General features: G+C 42.1%; 1 protein-coding gene and 1 long non-coding RNA gene across 2 annotated transcripts in view; one reads left to right on the plus strand and one right to left on the minus strand.

The window, feature by feature from the left end:
* LOC123641223 (CXADR like membrane protein) overlaps window positions 1-20,593 on the plus strand; it is a 96,201-nt gene that overhangs the window by 50,455 nt on the left and 25,153 nt on the right. The gene's annotated exons all lie outside the window — the stretch shown is intronic.
* The window catches only part of LOC123641225, a 51,911-nt gene continuing 33,324 nt past the window's right edge, over window positions 2,007-20,593 (minus strand). Inside the window, exons 2-3 of the long non-coding RNA XR_006736248.1 lie at window positions 7,212-7,350; window positions 2,007-2,470 (exon numbers count right to left, since the gene is read on the minus strand). This is a non-coding gene — a long non-coding RNA (uncharacterized LOC123641225). The remainder of the gene's footprint in view (window positions 2,471-7,211; window positions 7,351-20,593) is intronic.

Here is a 20,593-nt window from a genome sequence, read left to right on the forward strand (position 1 = left end):
ATTAATCATGATACTTGTTAAAGATGGTAAGAAAGACTTTATTCACGGGGAGTGTAGGAGAGAAAAAAAAATCTTTTCCTTCTACCCTTCTAGATTCTCAGCTGGGGTGCTATAACAAAAGACAGATTTACTAAGAGAAAAGCATACAAATTCATTTGCTATACAGAAATGAAGACCCAGAGAAATGGTTAAACCTGAGTGTTTTTATACTAGGTTTGATGAAGAGTGGAAAGTCATGGGAAAGGGTATGAGCTACGAGTCATAAACAGGGGGGAAACTTAGCAAGGCCTGTTCATTCAGATTCCACTCAGCGTCCCTCTGTCATTAGAGATAAGGATGCTCCTTGGTCCTCCAGCTAGAGGGAGGGCACCTCTCACGTGAAGGTCTACTGACCTGCTTTAGGGAAAGGCCAGAGAGTCCTTCCTGTACCTGCTGTTTCTCAAATTCCTTCAGCATAAAATATTCAATATGCCAAAGTGTCATATTTTGGGGTAGCATGTCCTGAACCCCATCAGTGGCGAGTATAATGGCATTTTGTAGTGGGGGAGAGAGATGGGGCTCAACTCCAAATACAATAAGGAAAAGTGGAGATTTATAGCCAAGAGCAGGATAGAGGGATCAGTATGAGAGACGGAAAATTACTAAGAAGTATGATAATTCTTTGCTAAACTGACCTAACAATATTTTTGCTGATAGCAGGCCAGGAAGGTAAGGATCAAGGGTGATCAGACCAAGAGAGGGGGATTTTCACTAAACTGACTCAGTAGGATTCTTTCTAAAGCTGGAGTAAGCAGGCCAAGACAGAGCCCAAGCTTAGGCCTAGTGAAAAGGAGGACTCGGAGGAGCCTGACTGGAGTTAGGTCAAGGAGAGAGTCTTTCTTTTCATGTGAACTTTTCCTGATTTTGCCCTATCCTCCTTTTCCAGTCATTAGATCCTGATGATTCTAAACTGAAGTCATTGGAAACTTCTCATCTTTCCCTGAACATATCTCCAGGTCATTCCAACAACTCTAGAATTCCTTAGTGGGCAGTTATAACGTCAGAGCACAGAGAAATAAAAAAACAGTGGGGAAAGTATTATTCAGGAAGTAGCCATCTCCACGCAGACCCTCCAGACAGCTCTCTGTATGTGACAACTGCCCAAAGTTATCATTCCTTTGCCAGTTCCCTTATTAGGGCCGCTGCCCACTCACTGGCAGTGTGCCCTGGCGTGGGACTCAATCAGCCTGGAGGAAGACAGAAATCATGTCTATCTATCTTTGCAATTTGCTCCAAAAAAGTCCTATTTGTGCTAGCAGAGGTTCTGCCTCATGACTTGGGTTCCTTTCTGCTCCTTCCTTAGAGGTTTCCTGTATATTTGTGCCCCCTTCCCCAGGGCTGTTACTTTCTGTTCATTCTTGTACTCCTTACTATAACAGCTGAGATATATTTCATACCACGTGCTTTAAAAGAAATGTCATAGGCTGAGGCAGGAGGATCGCTTAAGCCCAGGAGCTTGAGGTTCCTGTGAGCTAAGCTGACGCCATGGCACTCTAGCCCAGGCAACAGAGTGAGACTCTTTCTCCAAAAAAAAAATTAAAAAAAAAAATGTCATTGTATTTAATCCTTAGAACAGCTATGTGAAAAGGTACTATTAATATTAATATGCTTATTTTATAGATGATAAACTAGGTTTAGAAAATTTAAGGATCTTATTTAAGACTAACAGTAAACTGGAGTCAGGACTCTAATTTGACCCAGGCTGGCTCAGGTAATCACTCTGTGTTTTCTTTCTTTTTTTTTTTTCACTTTCCTAACTTGGAAAAAACTCTGTGTTTTCAACCTAGTATTTTAAGAATTCAGAAAAGGGTTAGTTTTGGACTTCCTTATTTTTTGTTATTGTTCATTTGTTTGTTTTGTTTTGCTCCTAATCTTAAATATATAAAATTAAACTAAGAGGAGTTAAAAAGTCCCTCCAAGACCCAAAATATTCTTTTCCATATTTTATGTTTTTCTAAACTCTGTGGCTACCCAGAAATATTTCTCAATGGAACTGATGGGGCAAGTGAAATTTCTGTACCTTTTATATTTGGGGGAAGAGAACAATGGTCTCAAACTCAATGGTCAAACTATTTTGGGGGAAGGAAAAAACTGATCACCTAAATCCTATTTTGGAATGATGTATATTATTTTTGAAATCATTTGGGGAAGAAAAACAAAGATCTTGCCATACACTTTTTATGCTGTGCGTGAATATCATACAAATGTGTACCGTGATGGTATTTAGAAGTAACTTTCAATGGAGTTTTAGATTTGTGAACTTTGTGACTCCTGAACTACTTTTTTTCTGATGTTTTCAACAGCTCAACCCTTACCATCCCAGGATACGGCTCTACATGCCCCTAATTTGTGCAGGATACAGGCATGACGGCTCACGATGGGTGCCTGCGGGGAAGGTGGGCTTCTTTCCATCTGAGTGAACACATCATTTCTGTAAAAGGAAAGGGTGATGACATTTTTATTCTCCCTCCTGACCTGTTTAAACACCATCCAGCTCATACCATTTTTTTAGTTCACACTGCTTAGATGAGGAATAATTTTTCTTCCTTTTTAATTTGGCCAAACCCTGCCCAGAGAGCAGGGCAAAGCTCCTGAGCCTCGATGCCCCTGGGGCTGCCTCCCAGCACCTCTCAGGGATCTCTGAGAGAGGCTGGTGGCTGTGAGTGAGGATAATGGAAACTGATCTTTGTCCATACAAGGGCCAGTTTGAGGCCCCTGGGCAATTACCGCCTTGGACTCCCCTGTACAGTCCTCAAGAGTCTCATATTTCTGAGAGATGAATACCATCCAGTGTTCTCCAGCCCCAACCTTAGTTTTCTTTACCTCCTTTTCCCTTTCCTACTTTCACACTTTGTCACCATCTGCATTCCTATGAAGAGAGGATTCCACTCAATCCTGCTTTAACATGCTCTTTTCTGGGTGTGGGCAGAGTCTTCTCTGCGGCTTAGTGGTTTTGAATGCTAAACAGAGCAGGAGACAAAATTCAGTCCTTGGCTCTGCTAAGTTATATTTATTTCTCTAGTATTTCAGCCCTAGAGCTTCCAAGGATGAAAAATGTGTGTTTTGATAAAAAGGAAGGAGTGGGTGGATTAGATGTGAAAGTAACACAGTTTCTGAAAAAAAAAAAAAAAAAAAAAAAAAAAACAGTGCCCCAGGAGTCCAAAGGCCTGGGTTCTAGTCCCTACTTTGCCACTGCCTTGCATAAATGTCACTTGACACTGGGCTGCCTCATTTATAAGGTAAAGGGGTGAGATGAGGGGTAGTCCTGAACAATGTTTAGGGGTACAAATTCCCAAACAGATTTTCAATTAAAATACTGGCTGTGCCATTTACTAGCTGTATTTCTGTAGGCAGTTTATTTGACTTCCGTAAGCCTCAGTTTCATCATCTGTAAAATGGGAATAAAAATTGAACCTATTTTATAGGGTTGTAAGGATTAAATAAGACAATATTCATAGAGCTCTTAGTGAGTGCTCAATGAAGTTAGCTACTAACATCAAAGTTCCACAAGGTTCTTCTCATCTCTGTACATTTTAAAGATTCAATTTGAAAAAAAAGTCAAATTAGTTGTTTGACATTATATTGATTTTGTTATTTTTTTTTTAAGAAGTCCCCTTTTTCCTGGTTTGCTGAGCTTTTTTTTTTTAACCATGAATGGGTGTTGAATTTATTAAAGTCTTTTTCTTCATCTGCTGAAATGATACTGCTTTTCTCTTTTATTCTATAAATATGGGGAATTATAATGATTGATTTTTTTTATGTTAAACCAACCTTACATTCTGAGAATAAAACCCACTTTGTCTGACGCATTATTCTTTACATCTGTCAGTTGATTTGATTTTGTTAAGGGATGACTACAGGCCAGGCGCGGTAGCTCACGCCTGTAATCCTAGCACTCTGGGAGGCCGAGGCGGGCGGATTGTTTGAGCTCAGGAGTTCAGGACCAGCCTGAGCAAGAGCCAGACCCTGTCTCTACTAAAAATAGAAAGAAATTATCTGGACAACTAAAAATATATATAGAAAAAATTAGCCAGGCATGGTGGCACATGCCTGTAGTCCCAGCTACTCGAGAGGCTGAGGCAGGAGGATTGCTTGAGCCCAGGAGTTTGAGGTTGCTGTGAGCTAGGCTGACGCCACGGCACTCTAGCCAGGGCAACAGAGTGAGACTCTGTCTCAAAAAAAAAAAATAAATAAATAAATAAATAAAATAAATAAATAAAAAGAAATTCAGCCAGGCGCAGTGGCTCACACCTGTAATCCTAGCACTTTGTGGGGCCAAGACAGGAGGATTCCTTGAGTCCAGGACTTCGAGGCCAGGCTGAGCAACACAGCGAGACCCTGTCTCTACAAAAAATAGAAAAATTACCCGGGTATGACGGTGTACACCTGTAGTCCCAGCTAATCCAGAGGCTGAGGTAGGAGGATCTGTTGAACCTGGGAGTTTGAGGTTGCAGTGAGCTATGATGACGCCACTGCACTCTAGTCTGCACAATGGAGCAAGATTCTATCTCAAAAAATATATATATATGAATTTCTTATTCTACTCCAAATATATTTTTAAATACATGGCCTTGTTTTCAATTACTTACATTTTGTAAAATGATACTTCAAGAAAATATTGATTACATAATTATTCTAGAACTCTCTGTGGTCCTGTCATACTGCCCGGGACCCCCAGGGACATGAGCACACCTTTTTGAGAAGGACAAAATAAGGAGAATATCCCGTTTTCCCAATACTGTATCCTCAGCACCTTAAACAGTGCCTAACACATAGCAGGTGCTCAATAAATATTTATTAAATAAATGAATGATGGACATGAAATGACACGATGTGGCCCAATATTCTAAAAAGTGATATGAGCAAGTGGCTGTTAGATTATTGCAGGGGCACAACCCATGGGAGTGGGGATTTGGCCCTTCCCGTTTCTGCTGCCAGACAGGCCTGTATGCTGAATGGAATACAGCCAATGCCTTTTTCTCTCAATTTGCTCACTGTGACCCCACAGCCTGGAGGCTTAAGGAGGGCTGGGGTAGGGGGCAGAAATAGTCTACCTGCCTCTAGATTAATCTCAAAGAATGGTAAACCAGTCAGCTGGGAAAACTGTAGATAAAACCAGAGACTTATTGCTAAACTAAAAATAATAACACCAAAAAATTAGAGTTTAGGCCAGGCTTGGTGGCTCATGCCTGTAATCCCAGCAATTTGGGAGGCTGAGGTGGGAGGATCACTTGAGGCCAGAAGTTTGAGACCAGTCTGAGCAACACAGTGAGACCCTGTCTCTTAATAAAAAAACAAATTAGAGTTGTTCTCTAAGGGCCAGGGCCAGTTCTAATAGTATTTATCTAGAAGCTTCCTTCTCCTAGGTCTGCCCTGAAATGAATCGCTCCCTCCTCTCTGCTTCTTTTCTCTTTCCCTCATAATCTAACCTTGAGTGATCAGGTTTCTTCGCTGCCTTTCATCATTCACCGGCTGCCACCTCCTCTGAGCTGCCGTATTCACTCCTTCTTTCATATGCCATACAACTACACTGGTGCTCCATGGGGCAGGAATCAGGAGCTGGGTGTGAATCCTACTCTCATTTCTTCCATAGACTCCGTGTACAATGCTGGAACATAATCACGGTCAAGTTTCTGTTCACTGGTTGATATAGGAACTAGCAGTCCAGGAGATCTGCCTGTGTCTCCCCTGCACCTCCTCACACGGCTCTCCATAACTTCTCATGAACAAGCATCTTCAGACCTCTGCTAGAGTCTTGTAGAGTTCATGCCCCCAGAAGGGTCACAGCTGGAGGCCAATGTGATATGCCTGGAAAAGCTGATTCCAGTACTAAAAACCATAGTGGCTTTTAAAGACCACAGAGAAAATGAAAGATTTAAACAAATATTTGCCCTGAGACGGCCTCAGTCTCTGGTAAGTTTTCCAATCTGCAAATGCAGCAAAGAGACGAGGGTGGAGAGCTCTGCTGGGCAGAACAGGGCGTCATTTATATAGGGCACGATGGCTTTATCCTGAGGATTTCTGTACTTCTGTAATGTGTTCTGAAAACCTTGCTTCATTTTCCCTAATCTGAACCAAAATATCCCAGACACAGCATGACTGGTGAACAGAAAGAAAGAAAGGAAGGAGGGAAGGAGGGAAAAGAGGGAGGGAAAAAGTAAGAAAAAAACAAGACATTAAAAAAAAAAAATCAGGCCACAAACAGGGGCTCATATTTGTAATCCCAGCACTTTGGGAGGCCGAGGCAACAGGATCACTTGAGGCCAGGAGCTCAAGACCAGTCTGGGCAACATAATGAGACCCTGTCCCTACAAAAAATAAGAAAAATTAGCCAGGCGTGGTGGCACACACCTGTAGTCCTAGCTACTTGGGAAGCCGAGGCAGGAGGATCCTTGAGCCCAGGAGTTTGAGGCTACAGTGAGCTACACCACTGCACTCCAGCCTGGGTGACAGAGAAGGACCCTGTCTCTTAAAAAAATCCCCTCCCACTTTTTCTCTTTGGGTTTCATAGATCGAAATTAGCAAAATGACTGATAATTTCCTCATTTCTGATGAAACTTGCTTTCACATTTCTCTGTTACCTTTTTCCCAGATAAGGATCTATGGAGAAGAGAGAGCCTATTGGGAAACAGAAGCTTTTTCTCCTTTTCTATCATGTTGAGCAGAGGGTGCTGCAAGAGAAACACTTTCCAGCAAAAGTGTGCCCACCCTGAATCTAACATGAGCATCCTGGGTACCAGGACAAGCTGTTCCGTTCCCCAGAGGACTGTCTTATCTGGCCCAGGGTTAGACAGCAGTATCACAAGCAGCATCCCAGTCAAGGGACACAACCCTGCCATGATGACTATCTGTTGAACACAGGAAGTGGGAGGATAAAAAGCCACATAAATAATAAGGTTTTAGTTGTTCTCAAAAATTGAGCAGAGGAAATGTTTACAGTGTAGAAGACAATACTTGCCCCCTGAATCACTTCCTGATATTTTAGGTAATGTAGATTGAACACAGGTGTTTTTCTCTGTTTCCTCCCCAAATCCCACTATGAGGAAAGTAAAAGAATAAAAGAGAAGTATATCCACAAACACAAGAGAATGGGGGAGGAAATAAAGGTGAGAGAGAAACATTAACAAATATTTGGCTGATGAGAGCAGGTGGAGGAGAGGTAACCGACTTACCAAAACACAGCGGCTGAAACCCCTGTGCCTATGGTGGGCAAGCCAGTTCAGTAAAAGGCTCAAGGACTGGAAGCTATACAGGTATCGCAGAAGGTTGAGCTGAGGCCTGGGGCTTGAAGCTAGGGGATCAGGTGAAAATCTGCATCAAAACAAAACAAAACAAAACCAGTAGCTAAATATCTTCTCCTGCACCCTCCACAGAGAGGTCCCAATGCCTCTGTCATCCCAGGAGAAGGGAAATTTGGGAGAACCAGACTCAGAGACATCAAGCACAACAAAAAGCAGGAAAAGGGCCAAACTGTAAACCAAGTCAGAGTCTGTAGGCCTTTTCTCTAAGACTATTCTATGTGCATCCTGAATGGGAATCCCCTAATCCCCCCTTACCACCCCCAGCTCCGAGAACACTGGCAGCCGTTACCCACCTCCCACTGACAGGTGATTTAAGAATTCTTCTCTGGAGAAATGCAACAGCTTCAGGGAAAAGGCCTACAGACGCTGACATTTGGAATCCCACAATGAAAAAGTCTTCAAAGAAACTCACTGTGCAACAAGTCCTGTCTGGTCTCAGCGTTTCCAAACAGCCTCTTAGTATCTCTCTATCTAATATGAGACATTTGAGAAAAGGAAGAGAAAAACAAATAGAAACAGGCTATGCAAGGAACCTTATAGTTAATATCCTGAAAAACATAAGGGAAGACATTGTATCCACAAAACAAAAATAGGATGTTAAAAATGTAAAAGGAACATATAATAGTAACAACAATAATAACAGCAGGCCAGGTGCAGTGGCTCAGGCCTGCAATCCCAGCACTTTGGGAGGCTGAGACAGAAGGATCGTTTGAGCCCAGGAGTTGGAGGTTACAGTGGGCTATGATTGTGCCATTGCACTCCAGCCTGGGCAATGGAGTGAGACTCAAGTCTCTAAAAATAATAAATACAGTTTTAAAAATAATAATAGCAATATTTATTGAACATTTACTATGTTTCAGACATGTATTAAAACTAACTTAATTCTCCTAACATGCTGTAATCCTTCCTCATTTAATGCCCATGAGTTGGCTACAATCATTTCCTCCATTTTACAGATAAGAAAACTAAGACAGAGAGAGAACAAAAAACTTGCCAAAGGTTAACTAGAAAAGAATATAATTTGTATTTGAATCACTGATTTTAACCACTATCTTATATTGCCTCCCAAGAGATCCCTTGAAAAACCTCTTGGAACAACTCAATCAAACAACATGAGAGAAGAGATAAAAAAAATTAGAAGATCAATCTAGGAGGTCCAATACCTGAAAGATAGGTGTATAAAGAAGACAAGAAGGCCAAGGTGGGAGGATTGCTTGAGGGCAGGAGTTTAAGACCAGCCTGAGCAAGGTGAGACCCCATCTCTACTAAAAACAGAAAAAACTAGCCAGGCATAGTGGTGCAGGCCTGTGGTCCCAGTTACTTGGGAGGCTGAAGCAGGAGGATCGCTTAAGCCCAGAAGTTTGAGGTTGCAGTGAGCTACGATGATACCACTGCACTCTAGCCAGGGCAACAGAGCAAGACTCTGTCTTAAAAAAAAAAAGAGGAGAAAATGAGAGGAATATTTTTAAATAGTACAACAAAATTTCCTGACACTTAAATGAAATGAGTCTTTAAACATCATTTAGGCATCTCGTAATACATGAATTTAAAAAAAAGACCTATACCAGAACCCATCATAGTAAAATTTTACAATTCCAGGGATAAAGATAAGGTCCCCAAAACTTCCAGAGACAAAAAGGAGGTCTCTTATAAAACATTGGAATTGAAAATGGCATCAGACCTCTCAACAGAAACTCTGGAAGCTAGAAGTCAATGGAGCAACACTTGAAATTTGAGTGAAAATTATATCCAACCTAACATTTTATATCCACCCAAACTCTGAATCAAGTGTGAGACACAGAATGCACGTGAACTGATAAGTTATCTATAGAGCACAACCAAGGGCCAGATGTGGGGGGAGAGACTTACTTTTCACCATATACCATTTTGTTCTGTTTGAATGATACCATATACTTACATTATTCAAAAAAGTTTTTTAGGCATAGTGGCTGATGCCCATAATCTTAGCACTTTGGGAGGCCAAGGCAGTCAGGAGTTCAAGACCAGCCTGAGCAAGAGCAAAACCCATCTCTACATAAAATAGAAAAATTATCAGGACATGGTAGCACACGCCTGTAGTCCAAGCTAGTTGGGAGGCTGAGGCAGGAGAATCACGTGAGCTCAGGAACTTGCAGTTGCAGTGAGCTACGATGATGCCACTGCACTCCAGCCTGGGCAACAGAGCAAGACCCTGTCTCAAAAAAATAAAAGTTTTTAAAAGCTTTTTTGGTGATGCTAATAATTAAGTAGATCTTATAACCATCCTTCTTAGATAATAAAGTATTTGGATGATTTCTTGTTCTTCACCACCCCTCTACGGCAAGCATGAAGTACCCCAGGTCTGCAGCAAGGGAGGTCATCCAGAACCAGTTTGCTGCTCTGGTGAAAATGCAAAGATCATCTGGAAGACAATCCCCTGACAAAGCAAACTCAAGAATCATAGATCATTTGAGTAAATACGTGAGTGACTGAATCAATAAATGAATGTGAAGCACCCATTTGAGTCATTTGGGTGTGGGTTAGCGACAGGAAGAAAGTAAAGTTACGGGAAATTACTTGGCATTACAAATTCTCCCTTGCTGAGACTTGACATTTTCTGTAGGAATATATGCTGGGGGTAGGGAGCCAAACTGCAAAGCTAGGTCTATTCTTGCCACCTTAGTGTGAGAAGCTAAAGTCTGGTTTGGCCCGTTTATCTGCATACCATCATTAAGTAGCACACAGATCGAGGTCTAGGTTTTGAATTGCCCTTATCTGTCTCTGAGAGAGTAGAAGCTCCAAGGTTTTCCTTGTGAAGCATGAGCTAAGTCTGATTATAGCTCTGTTCACAAACTTGATGTTAAAAGCATATTAAAGCTCACTGTAGCCTTTAAGAACTTACCTAATACACTAGTTATTTTAAGCCATTTTAAAAGAGTCTGTATCGGCCGGGTGCCAATACAGGCTCACGCCTGTAATCCCAGTACTTTGGTGTTTCTTTTTTTCTTTTCTTTTTCTTTTTTTTGTAATCCCAGTACTTTGGGAGGCTGAGGCAGGAGGATCACTTGAGGTCAAGACTTCAAGACCAGCCCGAGTAACATAGCAACACTCTGTCACTACAAAAAATTAAAAAACTAGGGCATGGTGGCACAAAACTACAGTCCCAGCTACTCAGGAGGCTGAGATAGGAGGATCACTTGAACCCAGGAGTTCGAGGCTACAGTGAGCTGTGATCGCACTACTGCACTCCAGCCTGGGTGACAGAGCAAGACTCTGTCTCAAACAAAACTAAATAAATAAAAATAAAGAGTCTGTGTCAAATGAATGGTATGATACATATGGTCAACTTTCCACAAACAAATCCATAAGAATATATTCCAAACATATATATATCACTTAGTACATAGAAACTGTTACATTGTAAGCACTTCATAATTTTCAGAGTGTTATCAGATAAACTAACCTTAAACTACAGTTCCCACTTATTCTACATAATAAAACTCACAATATGTATGAAAAAGAATCATGAAATCTGGAAAGGGCTATGCAAACGTGAAAGTGGTCATATCAAGCTTATTATCACATTTCTGTAAAACAGAAAGAAGTCATGTCATATAATCCTGCGGTCCCCAACCCCTGGGTGGCGGACCACTACCAGTCTTCAGCCTGTTAGGGACCAGGCCAAAGAGCTCCACTGCGAGCTAGTGAAGCCTTTGTCTATATTTACAGGCACTCCCCACCGCTTGCATCACCGCCTGAGCTCTGCCTCCCCACCCCCACCACACCCCCCACCCCCAGCCCCATGGAAAAATTGTCTTCCTCGAAACTGGTCCCTGGTCTGGTCTGGTGCCAAAAAGGTTGAGGAATGCCGATATAATCTACTTTTAAGGAATGTTGTGGTTACCAAAAAACTAATGAATTGTTGAAGTATTTTAAATTCTGTAAGAAGATAATGATTGTCATTGTGGGCAGGGTGGCAAAGGAAGTATAATTTTTTAAGTTTTTATTAAAATATGTGGTATAATCTACCACCTCTAGTGGTATACTACTACCTCTAATATTGTACCTAATCATTTCTGCCTCCTGGTATTCCCCTCTTCTTGAGTGTGGTCTGGAACGATTGCATTGCTTATGACAAGCAGAATGTGGTAGCAGTGATGAGATTTCTCTCCTGAGTTCCCATCCTGGGCACTTTCTTGTATTGTTTTTTACATCACTCACCCTGGAGAAGCCAGCGGCCATGCGGTCAGGCAGCCCTGGGGAGAGGTCCTTGTGACGAGGGACTGAGACCTTCCAATAACCTCATGAGTGAGCTTCGAGGGGCTCTCCTCTGAGATTACAGCCCAGGCAACAGTTTGGACCTCATGAGAGACCCTGAGTCAGAGCTACCCAGCTAACTCGTGCCCAGATTCCTGACCCACAGAAACTGTGAGATAACATGTTTGTTGTTTTGAGTTGCTAAGTTTTGGGACAATTTGTTATGAGCAATAGATAATACAAAGTATAATATACACAAAGAAAAATGCACAATCCGAACTGTACAGCTTAATGCATTCCACATGAACACACCCAAGTAACAAGTAACGCCCTCCTCTAAGAGTAACCACTGTCCAGACTGCCAGCAGCACAGAGGAGTTTTTTCTGTGTCCGTACCTTATATAAACAGAATCATATAGAATGTGCTCTGTTGTGTCCACCTTCTTTTGATCAGCCTTACAGTCATCATGTTTACTTTTTGAAAGCCACTCTAAAATGCCATTGTTAGGATACCAATTGGATATCAGACTGGGTTGGGGGCGGGGGGAGGGGATGGGTGTATGCCTACATGACGAGTGCGTTGCACACCCTCTGGGGAATGGTCATGCTTGAAGGTGCAGACCCGGGGAGGTGGGGGGGGGGATGGAGGTATGACTACATGATGAGTGCCAGGCGCACTGTCTGGAGAATGAGAACGGACGCGCTTGGGACTCTGACTCGGGGGGATGGGCAGGACATGGACAATGTATATGACCTGAACTTATGTACCCCCATGATGAGCTGAAATAAAAAATAAAAAAAATAAAAAAAAATAAAATGCCATTGTTTAATCACAATATTTAATCTATTCCCAATAACAGTAAAGAAGAGTGTGAGTTTACATATACGTAAAAAATGGGAGCCTAAGTAAAGAAAGACTGGAAAACATTACTATATATGACCAAATGTAGAAAAGAAGATGATGAAAAGCTTTGAGGAGACTCTAGAGCAATACATTTTTTGTTAGCTATGTATGCTGGGAGGCAGTATAATATACTGGCAATATAATATACTGTTTAGGGTATAGGTCTTAAAATGGCTGGATTAGAACCACGGCTCAACTCCTAATCGTGTGATCTTGGGCAAATTAATCTCTCTGCATTTCAGTGTCTGCCTGTACCTTGCAGGATTATTGGGAAGATGAAAAATAGAAATGAATAGAAATCAAATAGCAATGCTTTGTACATAATAAGTACTTAAAATTATTAGCTGTTATTAATTTGTATTATCTGTCATTTTTATCACATAGGAGATAATTTTTTCCTGTGGGTAGAAAATGCAGCTCCCTCAATTCTTTTTGTTTGTTGGTTCATGGCTCTTCTGTCCCTTCCTAGAGAGAGTGTATGAAGGGGGCAGAGATGAAGTTTAAACCAGTCATCTTCTCTTTGTTATTAGCTATGATAGGAAGGTCAGGGTGGGGATGAAAAAGTCAAAGGCTGAATTGAGGCTTTGATTTATCAGATTTCAATTATCAGCATAATTTCAATTCTTCATTGCCATGGATCCCTAACAATTGACTATTGCCCCCTTGCTAGTAAGTCTGTGTCTATTTTAATTTTCCCCTCTGTTCAAATCTCTCTGCTGAAGGTAATAAAAGATTTAGGTTTAGAAAGCGACTTAGCAGTTGGAATGAGACAGAGGCTATAAATAGATGTGTCAATGAAATAGGTTAGCGAGGGATCTCATTCTCTGACAGTCTCCAAATCAAAGGCACACATTCTTGTCTGATCTGTGTACTGGCACAGGGATGCTTGCAAGGGTCTCTGGACAGGTGTATGTATGTATGTATGATCCTGCATGTGTAAATATCAATACATGCATGGAACATATACGAACATATTACTGAGGACAGAGAGATACCTGCTGTATTTCTGAATGGTGGAGTGATCTTTGTGGGCCAGGTCAGTATCCTTCCCCTGCCAATTATTCCTGGAGAAATCAGCATAAAATATTACTACCAGATAGTCAACCCCAGTCTGTAGGACAGGGGCACAGCTCACATGCTGAGTATGTGATATTACTGACCATCCTCCTTCCCATCACCAGACTTTGAGAACTTATCGGATGAAGAGTCCATGGTGATGTTCCATTCTGCCAAATGCAGAGGTCAGTTTGGCAACTGGTTTGCTAAGCAGTCAGGCTGCCATCCACAGTCTGGGATGCCATTTCCTACCAGTTATAGCTGCTAAAATTCCAACCTATTCTTCGAGGCCTAGGGTAAATATTTCCTTTTCTGTAAAACCATCCCTGATCACCTTAATGATATTCTCTGAATTCCTAGAATGCTTTCTGACCATCACACAATATTGCTTACACATTGCTTTGAACTGGGGTTGTTGGGTGCCTACTTTGTTTCTCTGTTAGGCTGTGATCTCTTCATAGACAAAAGACAATGTCATTCATCTCTGCATCCCCAGCAGCACCTGGTATGGTACCAGAAGGGCCACTCTTATTTGTTGAACAAATAAATGTGCACTCCTGGTTACTCCCCTCTGGGTGCCAACTATTTTGTCAATGTTCTTGTTAATTTGTGGCACCCAGAGTTGGAAGCCTTAGGGATAAGGTGTTTAAAGAAATGTAGAAATCAGTATCCCTGAATAGGAGACTAACAGACCTGTCAGGATCTTGGAATAGTTTGCTATGATTTCAGATTCCCAGTGATAATAAAAGAACATGAATAATTTGATACATTTCAGTAGACTAGTTTTCAGTATGAAATTGGCCTAACAGCAAGAAAATGACTTCTGTAGACTTACCCAAACTTGAGAATCTAGTTACATATAGCCAGACCATTCCAGAATTCAGTAAGTTACTAAAACAAAGACTAAACATCAAGATTAAAAGGACCTTAAGAGTTCTTTTGCTGATTCTTCAGCCTCCCTAAACCATCGGGGACAGATTTTTGTTCCTTCCCTCTTAGTCTTTTTTTTTTTTTTTTGAGACAGAGTCTCACTCTGTTGCCCGGGCTAGAGTGCCGTGGCATCATCCTAGCTCACAGCAACCTCAAACTCCTGGACTCAACCAATCCTCCTGCCTCAGCCTCCCGAGTAGCTGGGACTACAGGCATGCACCACCATGCCTGGCTAATTTTTTCTATATATATTTTTAGCTGTCCATGTAATTTCTTTCTATTTTTAGTAGAGACAGGGTCTCGCTCTTGCTCAGGCTGGTCTCGAACTTCTGAGCTCAAACAATTCGCCCACCTCGGCCTCCCAGAGTGCTAGGATTACAGGCGTGAGCCACTGCGCCCAGCCCCTCTTAGTCTTTTCTAACTAACTCCCTAGAAAAAATACTTCACAGGATCTGACAAATTGATTTGTTTCATAATAAATTCTGCAATTAAAATAAGTTTTTTGGTCTAGACAAAGTAAATATCTGTTTCAATTGGAATAAATTAAAACAGTGACCTTAAGTTATTAAAAGTTATTAAAATAGAGTATGTTTATATTTCTTGGATATAGTTCCTCTCAAGTGCCTGATTATATTTTCTAAGAGTTCTATTTTTTCCATGGGTCCTTGAACATTAAATGCACATGGCTGGAAATTGAGCACATAACCACAAATGGCAACGAAGTACTTATCAAGCTTAAATCCAAGGTAGTCTATAAATCTGTGTCAATTATAATCCTTGTTACTAATAAGAACTATCTTAAACGTTAGGCATGGCTAATCCTCCCTAAGTAAATTCTGCCCTCTTGTGGATTAAAACAGCAACAGCTAGGAAAGAAATGGTTGCATGGGCTAGTTCTTTCAGTTCTTTCAAAGAGCCCTTCAACAATCTTTGAAAGTCATGTTAACTGGAACAAAACTAGACTCTTTGTATAAATTGTATAAGAGCTCGCTGATGGTAACAAAATACACTGATAGACGAGTATTTTATATTTTGGCACAGATTCAACTAGGACAGTGCTTTCAATATACTAAGCACTTAATAATTATTTCATAGAATATTACAGTTAGAAAAGATTTTAAATACTGGGTTCATCATTCACATATAAGGATCCCTTTTCAGCCCCTGATATACCCTCACTTGAATGACTCCAGTAATGGGAAATTCCTAAACAATAGGGCTCATTCTCGTATCAGACAAGGCTGTTACAAAGTCCAACATTAAACCCAAATGGCATTAAGTCTTTTGTAAGAAAATCACATAATTGAAGAACTAAAAAGAAGTATTGGAGATCTCCCACTCTATTATTTTATGGTTGAATCTCTTATGGCATCTAGACCTAATTCTGGCCCCCAATGCAACAGAACCCAATAAGCCTATTACTTGTTTTGCAGCCTTTTAAGTGTTGGAAGGTAGCTACCATGCTGCCCCTTAGTCTTCCATGCTCCTAACTTATTTATCTATAGCTGCATCAACTGTTCTTCATATGACATGTTTTTTAGACCCCATTGTTTCCCGGTCACAAACCTCTGAATGCCAACTTTTTTGTCCATGTCCCTCCCAGTTTTCAGCGTCTAGAACTGAACGCAGATGCTCTGGATGTACTAGTCTGGCTAGTATAAAAGGCAATGGAGTAACTCCCCATGTTTAGAACAGCAAACTTCCACGAATGCAGCCATGTCACACTAGTGGTCAATGTAAATCTTGTAACCCCTCCAGGTCTTCCAGGCCTTTCCCACCCTGTACTTGTGTCTAGCTGGAACTTTTAACCTTTGTCTCTATTAAATTTCTTTTTGCTTTTGGCTCAAGACCCCAGCTAGCGAGATAAGTACATATCTCCAGTGTATCCAATCAGATTAGCTCTGCTACCCAGCTCTGTGCCATCTGCATTTACAAACGTGATCTGTGTGTTTCCTACCTGCCAATCTCAAGGTAAAGACAATGACCTTTGCTGTGGGAAAGAAAAAAGAATAAAAACTGGAGGTGGGCTATGTCTCCACAGGGCCGCCTGCTAGCCCCATCAGCCATGTGGCCACAGCTGTGTGGTCCTCAGCTTTCTCTCCTCTGAAAGAGTGGACAGCTTTACTTACTTTGGTCCTGGGGCTCACATGAGATGATACATGTGAATGACTGAATTAATTGTTCATTGTTAATGTAAGGTGTCATTAGCTATCAGCTTTTGAAGGATTTGAGGGAGTAGGAGAGACTGTTCTCACCTTTATATTCCCAGCACCATCCATACCTGATAGGTGAAGAACTCGATGCAATTTTTCACATGTGAAGTACATATTGAGACAGTTTTTCAGAGGGGAAGAGAGGTAGGTTGACCATTTTTAATCAGCCTGTGTTTAACCTGAAAACTTCTCTGAATATCTTCTGTCCCTGCCTGGCTCTCCCTTCTTCTTCCCTGCCCCTTCCTCCCCTCCCCCTCCCATCCCCCACATCCTGTTTCCCTTCCCCCTCCCTCCCTTCCCCTCACCTTCTCCCTTTTTCCCTTCCTTCCTGCTCCTCCTCCTCCAAAACCAATCCCTAGACCGGGAAGGGGGTGGAAACTCACTGTCTGGTCCCCCTGACCAAAGCCCACAACTCAGGCCACCACCTTGGTTCTTGTACTCACACCACTAATTTTAGGGACTCCAAGAACAAATACTCAACTCCTTGGGGGAAAAATAACAAGGCACCGTCCTGATTCCCACTTGTCTGGAATTCCACTGTTAACTCTCAAACTTCATTCCTTTAGCTTTAGGCTGTGTCTAAATACCAAATATACGTTTGCATTTGAAAAGACCTTGAAATGTGTCAGGCCTTTAGCAGCTCTTAGTGAATGAGGTTTTCGTCTTGTGAAGACCCCGTAAAGGGAGCTGGCTGGAAAGAGTCTGGGGTTGAGCTGAGTGTGGGGCTGGGAAGGCAAAGATAGAGAAGAGGAACTTCACCAGTTCACAGTGACGGAGCTTGAGGGAGGCTGAGCAGAGGGGACAGGCGCTGCCATTTGCTTCCAGGAGGTGCTCCTTTCACCTGGGGTGCTCTTCCCTCCCTCAACTCTGCGCAATAAAAACGTGTCTATCTTTTCAGAAGCACCGCCAGCCCACTTACTCACTGTTGAGGAATGATCTTCCACACAATATCATTCATTTTCTTAGGTGTGCTAATGTGGTTGTGGGGAAGAACATCCTTATTTTTAGGAAATGCTCACTGAAATATTGAGAGGTTAAGTGTCACACTGTCTGCAGCTTACTCTCAACTAGTGCAGCAAAAATATATACACAGAGAGAGAGAGAGCACGTATGGCCAAATAGTAACAGTTATCTTGCAAAATTACTTCCAAAGTCTTCACAATCTTGGTTTACCCCCTTGGCATGTTTTCTGGTTTTCTCTGTCTTTCATGATCCAATGTGTACAATTATTAATAATCATAATTGCCATTTCATGAGTGTGTACTACATACCATGTGCCAGTGTGAGATACTTTACATATATCATATATAATCCTTACAACAACCTTTCAAGGTTGATGTCTTTATTTTCATTTTACAGAGAAGAAAGTGGCTCAGAGAGGTCAGGGAATTAATTGGTCTTAACAGCCACTACTTAAATCCAGGTCTGACTCCAAAGCTCATGCACTTTTTAGTGCATGATGCTGTGTCTTGAATTGCATAGTGTTTCAGAAACAGTCTAGAAGACACATGTGTGTGCACATAAACACACACAGCCCCCTACAGAATTTCATATATATGTATGTGTGAGTGTGTGTGTGTGTGTGTGTATATATATACATACATATATATATATATATATATTTAAATCATTTAAATCAAGGGGGCTTTTGGTGAGTCACTTCTGTTGCTTAGGCTAGAGTGCTGTGGTATCAGCCTAGCTCACAGCAACCTCAAACTCCTGGGCTCAAGCGGCCAGCTAATTTTTTTCTATTTTTAGTTGAGACGGGGGTCTGGCTCTTGCTCAGGCTGGTCTCAAACTCCTGCCCTCAAGCGATTGCCTCGGCCTCCCCGAATGCTAGGATTACATTCATGAGCCACCACGCCTGGCCAAAGCCTCAGTTTCTCGATCTATAAAATGAGAGGTCAATTAGAAAATTTCCAAAGTCTCATTTATTTTTTTGACTGACATATGATGATTCTGACTTTCTTGAGGCTTTCTCAAATATTCTGTGTAAAGTAAAGCACAGGAAAAATCTCTTCCCACTCAGGTATGTGAACAGTTGACTACAGCAGGTCTACTGAGAATAGCACAGTCACCAAGCGGAAGGAGGTGCTGCCACACCTCAGCTGCCATTAGTGGGTGCTCTGCTGTAATGAATCAGTGTGCATGGCACAGCTCCTACACCTGGCATCAGACAGTAGCCTTCTGTGGCTCTCTAATTTTGTTACTTGTGAACTTCGTGTCTGTACAGCCTGGGAATAAACAACTCAATTGTAAAAAATGAACCCTCCTGTTCCCGACCTCTGCACCAAGCACTGTGGCTTCACCTAGATGGGGCCTTGGGAAGTGCTGAGTGCCTGTGCTGACGACAGCAGCGCTGGGAGGCCTGATCTTTGGGGACAATAACCATGTGGACTTAGGGGCAACTTGTGCCACGTAGGCTTTCAGTAAGTATTTGAGAAGTGGAAGAATTCTCTGTTTAAGAGAGAAATAATTTTTTTCAATGCAGCATCCTAGTTTCTGTTAAAAGTTAACCCTGCCCCATCTCTTTGAAGGAGGTCTTAAAAGTTCAGGAGAATCTTTAATAAAATGTAATCTTTAATACCACTTAGAGAGTAAAACCTCAAACCAATCTTAACTGAATGTAGGCAGCATTCATCTAAGAAAAAGCCCCTTCTTCTAGCAGAGAAGAGCAGAGGAAGGGAACTGACATTTTAGGGGGAGACTCCCGCATGCCTTTACTGGGCTAGGTGCTTTACCTCAGTGTCTTGTTTAATTCCCATTTTGTAGACGAGAACACTACAGAAAGGGTAATTCTCTCACGCTCCCAAAGGTCCTCTGTTAAGTGCTTGAGTTGCATGGGACAGCCCTCACTTAGGGAGAACCTACAGCTTCCAGGAAGACATTCTGCATGTGCACAGGGGACAGTCCTTACCACTCACCAGTCACCAGTCACCACCCAGCTCCTATCTCCCATAGTTAGATGCTGCAACAAAATCCCCCCATGGAGACTACTCCCTCACTTGCAGTTCTGCCACTGACTGGCTTTATGACTTGACATTTCAGTTCTCTGGCCGCAATTCCTCATAAGTTAAATCAACGATTTCTAGGGTCTTTCTTAACAAAGATTACTCCTTCAGTGCCCGTATAATCCAAGGCTAGACACAGGGTGGTTGGAGTGCCCCTTCCCTCTCACCCAGCGGATGGCAGACATTCTCAGCAGCCCCCAGGCCCCTGTCCCCTTAGGTGAGTTAAAAAAAAAAAGTACAGAAGGATCTTAGCAATCTGCAGGAATCCTGGTGGCCTCCTGGGTCCAAGGAGCTGAGGTTCAGGGAAAACTAGAGGTCTGTGCGCTTCGCTCTTGTGGCTCTCTGCTTGGTGAAGCCATTTGTATTCACTGAGGGGCTCCTCCCTGCACTGCTGTCTTTAATTCTGGATATGGTATAAATAGAACTTGGCACGCTGTCAAAGCACACCACCCACCACTGTGTTCCGGTCCTTTTGGGACATCAACCAAATCTGAGCCTTTGATTCCCTCTAGTGGCTTAAATCAGCAACTTTCATAGCTGATTCTTTGCATTTATTTATTGAATGTATAAGTACTTACTGTATACACTAAATTGGTGCTGGGTTCTCTACCTCTGCCTGGAGTGCAGGGCACTGGTTTCATCTGAGCATTTTTGTGTCCAGTGGAAAGCCAGGGGTCGAAGCCAGAGCTCCTTCTCACAAGCTTAGCTTAGTACAGTGCAAACTGGTGCATTTTCTCAGTTGTTCTACAGTTGCTTTATAGAGACTGAGGGAGAATGGGTTACTATGTGAGTTATTTCTGCCACTAAGTGAGTTGTAGGACCTTGAGCCAACTCTTACCCAGGGCCTCAGTTTGCTCCTTGGTAAAATGGGTGCGTGGGTTAGACTCAAATCAATTCAACAAA

Source organism: Lemur catta, chromosome 7 (assembly GCF_020740605.2).
Source record: "Lemur catta isolate mLemCat1 chromosome 7, mLemCat1.pri, whole genome shotgun sequence".
In the NCBI taxonomy this organism is placed as follows: Eukaryota; Metazoa; Chordata; class Mammalia; order Primates; family Lemuridae; genus Lemur; species Lemur catta.